The following is a 12,536-nucleotide window of genomic DNA, read 5'->3' as shown; positions in this document are numbered from 1 at the left end:
TACCTCTAGCTAAATATCACTGTGTTCTTAGAGCCACTTAATATATTAATAAATGATATACAGTGGCAATTTTGCATTTAATTAAACTAGTCACAGGAGTTGAGAATTGTAGTTCCCTCCTAGACCCTAGCTCTTAGAGAATTTGTGTATTCAAGAATTAGCATGTCGTAATTCCTGTTTCTGTGAAATGAATTAGGACAAGTAAAGAGAGCTACCTCATTTTCAAATCCAAGTCATTTTAAGGAAACAAAAATACATTTGGTCTTCTAAGTGACCTGATGACGTCTTGAGTCCCTATTTATTTCCCCATACAGCCGGAGTATGGGGAAATACAGTGCAAGCCTAAAGGGACTTTTCTAAGGATCCTCCTTTCTCAGTATTGCAACTGCTTACAGCTTTGGAAGAGAATAGGAATCATCACATGTGGAATTGTCTCTGTGGAAGCTTAGAGCTACACAACATGAAAAGTTCTTGGACTATGCAAGTTTCTGCCTAAATAACATACAAGAGAAAGAAATTTAGGCTTTCTAGCTGTGTCTGAACACAAAGTTTGGTACTTTCATCCCTTTTCCCATATAGTAAGTACCTATATGTGCAGAAAAGTGGTCAAGGGAGCACAGGTAAAATTCTCAGAAAAGCCCGGATCAAGGATTTGATTGAGTCACAGCAGCTCAAAGCTTTGTTAAATAGAACAGGAGACTTAGAATCTGCGAGACCTTAGGGTTTGTATATGATCACGGAATCCAGCTATGTGGTCATAAATGAGTCACATAACCTCTCTCAGCCTCAATTCTTCCTCCATAAATCTCATATAATACCCCTGTAGAACCCATCTCACAGTGTTGTTTAGAGACTTGTCTGAGACGCTCTATACAAAGTACTTTTGAAATCTGACAGCTGTAACAAAGCCTCTAAATATCCATCTTTTTTTCCCGAAAGTTCAAAAGCAGAAAATAGTTGTTCTCACAAGCGTGATTTATAATCTATGTGTGTATCATGTTTAAAACATCATCAATATTAGTTTGGTAAAATACCTCTGACATACAGTTACCATTTTCTAACTCTAGGGATGAGATTTGATTTTCCTGGCTATAAAAATCACAATTCTAATGAGACCATTAGCTACTTTTATTTTTTCACAGAAGGCAGGTTCTATTTCTTTTATATTCTCTGTTGAGTGGCTAGTATAATTAGTAAGTACTAAGTGGTAATAGGGGAGTTTGGGTGGTACAGGGAGAGCTAACACCTCTGATGTGAGGGCTCACCAAAACTTTTTCAGGACTGCTTATCCACCTTTGGTGTCCACTTGATTCACCTAGCTCTCACATGTGACTCCCAAGAAACTGTCACATGTGCAGCAACCACACCCCGCTAAAACTGCCTCAGCAAACTGGCTAAACCAGGTTGAGGGTAACCCACAGGCCTCAAGCCTGTCAGTGAGTTAGGGGGATATCTACCCCAAGCATGTGAATACTTCCCCTGGCAGAATGGGCAGATGAGAACAATTTGTTCCAACAGCCACGAAGGCAGCTGCAGCAGGTTCTGTGGAGCCCTTGGAGCTTGGTTAGACGTTGAGGCATCCACAGCACCCTGGGCCACCGCCAGTTGTCCTGACTTCAGTCTTTCCACTGGACCTTGATGACTGGAAGAGAGAGTGTGGCTGACAACTTTTTGCAGCTCTACTTCACTTAAATCCAATTCACTCTTGAATTAAGACATCACCCTGTCTTTTGGTCTATTGGTACCCTTAGAAAATGAAGGAAAAACAACAAAATCAAGTGATAATAAATATAAATCCTATTTCTACTACAATTGTTTTCCTCCATAAATATATCCTTATAATTTAAACCATTTCAGTAAGTTTTATTACAAAAGCTACCATACATCCAACATTGGATTAAAATGAAATGGGTGACACAGACCTCTCTCCTCTAGGAGTTTCCACTCAGGTTGTAGAGACAATACTTACGGAGAATTATATAAAATGGAGAATAATACAAGAAAGGCAAAAGAATATGTATGATTGAGGCCCAACATTCTAGCAACTGTATATTCAGGCAATATTATCAGCAGTCTATATCTAAAAGACCATCAGGTGCGATTCCACTCCCACCCCCATTTTACTAATGTACCGGTGGGAGTCTCCTAGAGGTAATATGATTAGCCCAGGGTCACACAGCTAGTCAGTGGCGTAAAGAATGCTCTTTTCTGCTCTATCACTTTGCCCACTGTAGACATCTAGAGGGAGAGACAAGCTGCTTGCTTTACGTTGGGCTGTGTTATGCTGGTGATCAGAAAATGAACAGTTAGGAACATTAGAAACAGATGCTAGCCAAAGCTTCATTCAGATCTTTCCTGACATCTTCTGGAATGTGTTGTTTCGTGTGGGGGAGGGAACCTACATCTTGAAGTCAGCAAAAACTTGGTTTTGTATGAAAGTTAAATGCATGTTTAGCAATTCTCAAAACAAAATTTTAAGTCAGCCTCAACATAACTGATTCTGAACAGATTTTTGTTTATGAGGGATTTTGTTTCAGCATGTTATCATTCAGTTCCGTTAGCCTACCCCGAGGCCACAGGGCAGGAGCCGCTGGTGCCTGATGCTTGACTCAGTTGCCATTTTCTGCCTGACTTGAGAGGATCTTTTTGCTGAATAATTCCTGAAGGCGGTACTTAGCAACTGAAATAATTTTACCATAGGCTGAAATCTCTGAGTTAGGATGTCCCTTCTGGGAGGGGGTGAGGGGAAACTGGCACAGTACCTCTGGAGTGCAGGGAAGAGTTATGGATGTACGTGGAGACAATGAAGTTGTAAGTTTCAGTGACACAGTTAGCGAGCAGTAGAGAGAGTCATTCAAGGTTTATGCTGTAAGCAAGCCAGAGCCTTTATTCAATTATTGAAATTTCTCAGTGCTCATTTGGTTAATGGTTTCTTATGAAGTTGTGGCTTGCAGTATGATGATTTTAATAATGATTATACTGCAGGTAGACTTGAGATGAGTCACAAGTCTACTTTAAGAATTTTCTGCTGCATACCAAATGATAAAAATTTAAGTCGCAAGTTTGGTTCATCCTGCCTTATAGTCGGTTTACTTTAAGATATGATTATTGGCTCTCTATAACTATTCTGAAAAGCAGTTTAGAATTATGCAAATAAAGTCACTAATGTGTCCACACTCTTTGATCCGTAGATTCAACTCCTATGCCTATATTCTAGTATAGTCAATGACAAAAAGAATGGTTTCATATACACTAAAATATTTAAAGTTCTTTTTGTAGTATTGAAGAAACAGAAACAAAGCAAATGCCCACTGATTGAGAAATGGTTAAATAAATTGTGATACTTAAGTGTAAGGGAATATTACTGTGCTGTAGGAAACAATGAGCATGATAAATACAAAGAAATAGGAAAATGTCAATAAAGCAATGCACAGTGAAGTAAACAGATCCAGGAAAGCAACATACACAGATACTATGGCAATATACGTGGGAAAATAAAACAATAAAATGAATTTTGCAAAATTAGTAGTTGAGGATTTGACCTCAAAGAAGAGATATGAGAAGATACCTTTCCTCGTTCCTTTGCAGACGTAGTTAGGAGGTAGAGAGATCCGTGGATGTGGACCATTGACTATAATGTCTTATTTTGTTGCTATTTTAATCAACTTTGATGATTTTTTTCACTCCTTCCTCATTTTTATTTTTTAAATTTCTTTGTCCTTAAGGGATGACTCTCTTAAAATTTGGGGTTAAGGGGAAGAAGGAAAATTTAGGTGATGTAAAAAAACAAAAAAAAATCCTTAGGTTGAGATGCAAGCTCATCTTGGAAATACTGTCTTCTGAGTTTCTAGAGGGGTGTTCTCTACGCCATCTCAAAGTACCTCTGATCATAGATCTTGTAACTTATAACTTTGGGAATCATGAAAACCCCTTGAAGGCAGGGACTGTGTGATGTCTTTGAATCCCCAGGATCTGACAGGACCTTGTGAATAAATGGTAGACACTTAATAAATCACTTAAGTTGAATTGATAATGCTCTCATATTTTGCAAATGAGGAAATTTAAATACAATGAAATTAAATGAGTCAGCCAAAATCACACAAATATTATGTAGTAGAGCAAAGATTTGAATGCTGATATTGAATCCAAATCAGCTCTGTTCACCTCACCATGCTTCTTCCCCTCTACCTCTTCCTTACCTTGGACAGCACACATGTGGTTCTCACTTTCAGGGTCTTTACACTCTCAAATAATAATAGTTCATATTTCCACAACTATGCACTTTACCCAAAACAGCCCTATGAGATTGGTAGTACAAATGTTAACCCCATTTTCAGATGAGGGAGCAAAGTTTCCAAGAGACCAAATGACTTGGCCAAGATGATGTGGAAAGCAGAATCTCGATTTGACCTCAGAACTTTTGGCCCCATGCCATGCTCTTTCCTGATATCATTTAGGTGTCAGTTCAGTGATGGGAAATAAAGCTCTACTTTGCAAGTATAGAGCAGCAAAGAATTAACTAGCCATTTAAGAAGAAATAAATCCAACATAATTGAACACACACACACAAAAAATTGTAGGTCTTCTAGACCTTTATTTGAAGATTTTGTAAATCACTTAACTCTTCCTACTTGGTAAATACCAGAATATTCTAAAATAGTTAAAATTCAATTGGGGATGTATGTAAGCTATTTTTTAATTAGATAAGGAGATTAAATAATATTTTATGCTTGGAAAATGGCAGGTGGCCAGATAGATGACAGCCATGGATGACTGATATGGTAAGCTAAGAATTTTTGGTTAGGAAGGTTATCAAAGCCTTTCTTAAAAGTTGGCAAAACTGACTCATTGAGTGGAGAGAAATTTCTCTCTCTTTTTATTGTTCAGGTAATATCAAAATAAGATTATTTTGTGCTTTGTAATAAAATACCCAGCTCTGGCACTGTCCCCTGTATGGAGGACAGTTCAAGGTCATACTATACAGATTCTGCTGAACTGAATTGTTAGCAGGCCTCTGCAACTTTTCCCCTTGCAGGACCATGCGCGACGAAATAGGATTCTTAAGCATGAAGTAAGTTTTTAAAAATCATATCTTTTGAGGCACATATAACTTTAAGAAAGTCTGCCTCTTCAAAAATATGGTGCTTTGGGAAAAAAAATCTCTAGATTAGAAGCCAAGAGACCAGTGCCATTAACTAGTTGACTAATTGTGGAAAAGTCAATTTTCTCTGACCTCAGTTTCCTCATCTGTAAAACAGTAATTGTTTCTCTTTTACCCAGGAACCCTGAGGGCCTTCTCCCAGTTTGATTTTTTTTATTAAAGGAGCCATTCCTTGAGCAACTACTTAAAGAAGTCTGTTCATTGAATGGGTGTATCTCACTCAAAGTGAGAATGCTATAGGACCTTAGCCTGAGAGGGCCAGGGTCTCACCTTGTATTCTGGGCCATTTCCAGTTGTCCTGATGAATATCAGGTCACTGCACCCGGATGGCTCAGGAGAAGAAAGTGAGGTTGGTGACTTTGCACAGCCCTCCTTCACCCAAATCAAAGTCAACTGCAAGTCATATCATCACCTTGATGTCGTGGCCTTCTTCGGGGAAAAAAGGACAAAACACAAAAACAAAGGTGCTGAACAAAATGATCTGCTTGGTAGACTTCTTCCACATCTAACATTTTATGAGTCTATTGGGATAGGGATTGAAACTATGATTTTATTCCTATAAGGAACTCCCAGGTGAGGAATCTCTATTTACCAATGCAGGTTAGCACCTTCTCTGCAATTTATCATCTTAAAGAGGTTTCTAAGAAACTAATAACTCTTTGACTCTCCTTAACTGAGAAGCTAAGTGACTTGCCCAGGGTCACAGAGCCAATATGTGTCAGAGATACAATTCAGTCTATAATGGCTTTTAAAATAAATAAATGAATGTTGGCAAAGAGTCACATTTCTTTGGTCCATGAAATCAGTGGTGCTTTCATTAGCACAGATTAATTATAATAAAACCCTTTGCACTCTAACTGTAGAGGCTGCATTGAAGTTTCTGTTTAAAATTTAAAAAACTCGTTTCAAAAGGTTATCATCTGAGAGAAATGAAATATGTGTGAAAGGAATTGGCTCTATGTCTTTGGGTTTTTTCCCCCTAAAGAGTATGTTGGAAAATCTATTTGACACTTAAAAATGTTAAGGTGGGGATGGGGGGAAAGCATTGGTTAGCAAATTATGGTCTTCCAGACAGTTAGGTCAGTGGTTCTCACCCTGGGTTTATGAATTTGTTTTCCTTTTTAAAAACTATATTTGAAAAATCTTATTATTGCCAAATATAAACAAGATAGTATTAATAACTACTGACCCTTTTTATACACCTCGATATAAACCTGTCAGAACTAGCATGTGTCTTTTTTTAATAATTGTGTTTGAAGATAATTGGTTTCTTCTGTAATCCTGTATATTCTGATGCATTTGAAAGCATTCTTTTTTTTCTGAGAAGGGGGTCCGCAGGCTTTGCCAGATGACAGTCATCCATATTGAAGGCGTTGAGTGTAAATGTTTGAAACTTGGACCACAGTAGCTCATCAGATTTCACTTATGTTGAAATAACTAGGACAATACTCCAACTGGGAGAGGATGAACCTGTGACTCACCATAGAGTTAAGTGTGATATTTTTCAAGTTACTTCAACTCTCTTTACCAAATTGATAATTTGTCAGTGTCACCACAGAATTAAACTAGTAGACCTTTAGCTAAGTATAAGTAACTTTAATTGTATCTGGTGCTTCCCATTCACTTCTAATCTATTCTCATATCCTGGTAACAGCTAAATTGTTTTTCACTGTATATTTGGTGAAGAGATGGTTTTAATAACCTGGCACTTCTCATAACAGAGATTATTTTTCAGTGTCTGAAAGTATTGGAGTCTGTCATCTCAGTCACATGTTGTAAATATCCTCCAGCATTATGTGACTGAAGTTATCCTGAGCGACTAAAACCCGAGGTTTGGAGAGAACAAGTCTTGGGGTAGTGAAGAAAAATAATCACCAAAGGATAATGAGAAAAATAGCTCACATTTGCCCAGTGCTGTAGAAACATCCAAGGGCTTTCCTCACAGCAGCCTTACAGAGTCTTATTTAGATCTCTTTTATAAATGAGAGAACTGAAGCTCGTCAAGGTGAAATGACTTGGTCAGCATCACCTCTTATTGTCTAATTGCCAGATCCATTGGCTTTTTCCCTGCCCTCATTTTTCTTTGCAGCCTTTGAGACTGTTAATCATGCTCTCCTCCTCTCTGTTTTCTTGTCACTGCTATCTGGATCTCCTCCTATCTGTTCAACCACTCTTCCTCAGTTTCCTATGTAGGATCTTCATCCATATCACTTCCTCTAACCCTAGGTGTCCCCTAAGACTCTGTATTGTGGCCTCGTCTCTTTTTCCCCTATGCTTGTTCATTTGATGATCTCCTCTGGTATCATGGCTTTGTTCAGTTCAGTTATCATCTCCATGAAGATGTTTCCCAGCTATAGCCTCACACCACCAAATGCCTTTTACACATTTCAAGTCAGACACTTTCAAGATAGAACTTATTATCTTTTCCCCCAATTCTCTCAAATTTCCCTACCACCAGACAGTACCATCCTCCCACAGTCTTCTGTGTTCAAAACCTTGGTGTCTTCTTTTGCTCCTCTATGGGACTCACTCCATATGTCTAATCCATTGACAAAATCTTGTCATTTCTACTTGTGTAACTTCTCCCATATAAGTTCTTTTTTCATCACTCACAGGGATGCTACCTTAGTTTAGGTCCTTATCACCTCTTGTCTGGACCATATAAGTGGCCTCCTAATTGCTGTCCCTGTATCATTTCTCCCTTCTCCAATCTGTCCTCCACCCAATGGCCAAATAATTTTGCTAAAAGTATTGGTCTGCTTCTTTCCCTCTCTCTCTGTCTCTTTCTGTCTCTGTCTCTCTGTCTTTCTGTCTCCCTGCTCTGTCACACACATGCACGTACACACGCACATACACACACAAAAAAAAAACCAAACAATTCCTGTGGCTCTAGGATCAAATATAAATTCCACCATCTTTAGAGGCAATTAAATAGTGCAGTGGATAGACCGCTGGGCCTGAAGTCAGGAAGATTCATCTTCATGAGTTCAAATCTGGCTTCAGACATGAACCAGCTATGTGACCTTGGGCAAGTCACTTAACTCTGTTTGCCTCGGTTTCCTCATCTGTAGCTTGAGTTGGAGAAGGAAATGGCAGACCCCTGCAGAATCTTTGCCAAATGGAATCACAAAGACTTGGCCATGATTGAAACAACTGAATGACAACACAACCTGACCCCTTCTACCTTTGCAGTTTTATACTTTACTCCTTTTCGTATACTCTATAAGCCAGATATACCACCCTATTTGCCATTTCTCCCACACAATGCTTCATCTGTTGTCTTTGTGCCTTTTGTACTTGCTGTACAATCCCCATGCCTGGAATGTTCCTCCCCCCCTGCTTCCTTGACCTCTTTGTTTTTCTATAGAGCTTCAAAGGCTCATCTCAGATCCCAACTTCTTCAGGTCTTGCCCAGACTACCTCCCAGCTTCTTACTTTACCTCATGCTTAACATGTTATTGGTAGCAGAAGTGATCATAATATTGTAATTGAGTTCTTCCTTTCTCTTCCTCCTCCCCATTGAACCATCTCAGAGATTATTTAAAATGAGGTTTTTGGCTTGTCCACATGGAATGTGTTTCTAATGCTACATGGCTTCTTTTCCATTCACTTCAATTTAGCTCTGCCCTGCATCCCTAAGCTCATCTTTAAAATAGATGTCTCTAATTCCAAGGTAAACTTGGGTGAAAGACTATGGATAGATAAATACGAAATCAACACTATTGAGGACAAAACAACATGTAACTATTGGCACCACAGTGGAATGGCCTTGTTGATGTTTTAAAATTTCAGTTTAATCCTTCTTTCTATCTGCGAACAGATCTGTACATTTGCAACATTCTTCCTCTTCCAGTGGCCATGCAGATTTCTGCTTTTCTTATCAGCAGCTACAATCATTTGACAGGTGCAATCTACTCTGACCCCTTCTTTGACCTGTAACTATTGGAGAACTGTTAACAGCGCAAGAGTATATGGAAATCCTTGTGATAAAATAAACAGATTTCAAAGAGATTAAAATCCCTTCAGTAAATGATTACAAAAATAAGGTTATTGGACCTACAGCATCTTGTGAAATTTTGACTAGAGGATCCTAGGGTGCAGACCTAGACAGGACTCCAGGGATGATCTTGTTCCATCTGCTGTCTCCTGTTCTAAGAAAGTTGAAATCATGCCCTTCTGTGTTGCTGAAGTACATAGTTTGAGAAGTACATAGTTGCTGAATTTAATTGCCACATTCCACATGTATTTCTGCATAGTGCCCTGCCGTCTCTCCATCTAAAAGTCTTCTTGGAGAAGAAGGAGAAGTACTTTTACAACACCAGATACACCTTGAAAGGGTAAATACATCTTTGAAAGCACTTGATTTAATCTATATAGTAGCATTTATTAAGAATCCTGGAAGAATAGGCAATAAACATTATTTTCTACTATGATTCTTGTTGTTTTTCTATATTATGGCTTTGAGATGAAAATTTAGCAGTATTTAGTGTGATTTAGCACCTTAGATAGTAGAAAATTGTATTAATTGCCATTTCATTCAGTCTGATTCCTTAAAATTGAAGTTTTAAACACATAACCTGATCAATAAATTAAAATGACATTTAGCTGACCTTGCTGAACCTAAATCACCTAACTAGGTCAAACAACTTCTCCCAATACCGAAAGAAATTGCAGATTGGCTTAACAACTAACTTTGAAGTATTAAGTTGGAATCAAAATTATTAAGCACCTATCATATATAAAAATTGGTATGCAAAGACAAAAACAAAGACCCTACTCTCAAGTAGTCTACATTCTTTTGGGTTGGTATACAACATGCACACAAATGAACATATAATACCAATCTGTTTGAAGATGGAGAGTTAGGGTTAGGATTATTATAAGATTATTATCTAATGGTTTATTGTTTGGTATGTTTTTCTAAAAAAATGCCTAGAATCTCTTAGTTTTATTAGTTCTACAGTTTTTAAAATTTTTGTTTCTCTATTTGCCTTCTATTTTTCCAGATCTTTTCTTTTGTATTTCTGTTAAGAGTTGCTAATTTGTTTTCCATTCTCTTTTTTTCAACAAACAAAAATCATTTATTATATATGTACTGTTCTCAGCCACATAGAAAGAAAATCTGTTTAGAATATGAAGAAACTATGACACATAACTGAGTGATTGATTTCAGGCATGTAGACCTTACATTAAGAAATGGAATGTCCCATATTAGGAAGGATTTAAAAGATGTAGAGTTCCATATCTGGTGGTATGAATAAGAATGTGGGGTCAAGTAGGAGAATTGGTACAGACATGAATAAAACCCATGAAGACTTAAGCCAGGTGTAACCAGACTTCAGACTTTCCATATCTCTTTTCTTCTGGTCTCTGTGGTTATCATAATCAGGATACTTAGACTCTGCCTTTTCTTGTACTTCAGTGTTGGCTCTTATGACCAAATGAAAACTTTGAGGATATAGTAAAACAGATGGAACAAGTGAAAATGTCAAACCTGTATGGCAGAAAATTGTAACCCTTGTGTGAAATCATGTGTAAGAACACATAGAAAACAATTTATTGTTACTGTGAAAATCATTCCTAAATCAGTTGTCTGTGTACTTCAGGCATCTCACTTTTTACAAAGATCAGAATTCATATGCCACTTGAGGAAAAAATAAAGAAGAAGAAAGAATATAGCAGGTAATTGAACTAACTCAATCCTGATCTGTTCACTTAAGTTATTGATAATGAAAAATGGATTGTGGATAGGAGAAAGGACACAGACATAGATTATCATAATTTTGAAGATACATCTAAATGCTGTAAATCAGAAGAGCCTAAAGCACCTTAATCAGTAAATGTATAACTTAATTACTACATGGAGAGAGATATCATCAAAAGACAGCATGAATTTAAAATATAGATATGTTAGTAAAATCATATAAAGAAGTGTGTTGAAAGATTAAGAACTATCATCTCAGAAAACAGAAATAAGAGAGAGGGGATAAAACCTATTTAAAGAAATCTTGGTGAGAGACTCAACTAAGTCATCCCAGGTGCATTTAAGAATGCAATGGAAGGAAGACAGTAAACAGCAAAAATGGAAAAGATCTGCAAAGATTGCCTTTTATAATCAATTCTTTTCACCATCAAGGACAGTAGTGTCATTTCTTAACATCAGTCTTATCTTTTTTTATAGAAGAAGTAGAAGTGGCACTAAAAGAAACAAAAATGAGAAAAACAGCCACAGTAGACCAAGCTTACATACAGAAGAATCATGCTGAAGGCATGGAAGTAATCTCAGACTTTATTAATACTAAATCAAAAAGGTGATTAAAAATATCAATACTTATATTTTACATTCTCATAATAAATTTTTATGGGAATAATTACATATTAAAGGCCATCCTCGATGATGAAAATGCAGACTTTACCAAGTAATATTCCTGATGGTAAACTATAGTTTTACTATCATATAATTGCCTGAAAAATGTAGAGAATGCAAAAGTCCAGTGTGTTTATTATTTACTAATTTTCTTAAATGCATTTGATTTGAAAGAATAAAACGCTGCCTTAAGAGCTTTCTTCCAACAAAGTCTCACCCCTGTGCATTAAAATGATTAAATATTTCTTTAAAAAGAATAACAGAAATAAACTTGCTAAATTACCCTTTAATTATTAATATGTAAGGAAGGGATGTTTGTTGATCCATGGTGTTCACTACTGTGATGGTGGAGGTCCAGCCCAAAGCTTAAGTTGAAGAGGAATTTCCTGAGGGTGGATACTCCAGATATTCCTGTTTGTGAATGATACTATGCTGAATATATCAGAATATCAATTCTGATGTATGGTAGAGCTTCCTGGAAGACATTCATTCAAAGAATATACTCCTGTCTCTGGTGCCCCCTTATTGCTATTTTCCTTAAAAGCTCTCATTTCTATCCTTATTTGTTTTACATTTCCATTTAATTCTTCAGTTGTCCTACTGAACTGTTCTCAGTTTTCTTGTAATGGCTCCATTATCATTTCTGGGGGCTTTACAGAGTTTGTTGCAATTCCTTCCTTTGGATTTTTTTTACTGTGTTTCATTTATTGCAGAGTACTTGTTCATTGAGATAGTTTTTGTCTTCCAATGCTCATTTCTTCTCAGTTAACTTTTATTTGTCCTTGGCAATCATTTCACTTATTTTTCTTGTTTTGCTTACTATCAGCATGTTTCGTGCCACCATTACTTTCTCTTCCATGAACCCAGCCCATTGTGCCCTTCTGCCAGTCATTGTTGAAGTTGTGTTGATGTGTACCACCAGATTTGGATGAAATCCGTGACCTTCCAGGGGTGAGAATGACCAGTTGCAGGAAGCTATCAAAAAGCTATTCTGGTTGCCTTTCACAT

At 37.2% G+C, this 12,536-nt stretch overlaps 1 protein-coding gene across 8 annotated transcripts in view; it reads left to right on the top strand.

Annotated features, from left to right (window-relative positions):
• The window catches only part of NR3C2 (nuclear receptor subfamily 3 group C member 2), a 399,524-nt gene that overhangs the window by 360,455 nt on the left and 26,533 nt on the right, over positions 1-12,536 (top strand). The window lies entirely within an intron of this gene.

The sequence above is a fragment of the Notamacropus eugenii genome, chromosome 6 (assembly GCF_028372415.1).
Source record: "Notamacropus eugenii isolate mMacEug1 chromosome 6, mMacEug1.pri_v2, whole genome shotgun sequence".
NCBI lineage: Eukaryota > Metazoa > Chordata > Mammalia > Diprotodontia > Macropodidae > Notamacropus > Notamacropus eugenii.
The sequence above is the reverse complement of the archived record's forward strand: the minus strand, read 5'-3'. Positions and strand labels throughout refer to the sequence as shown.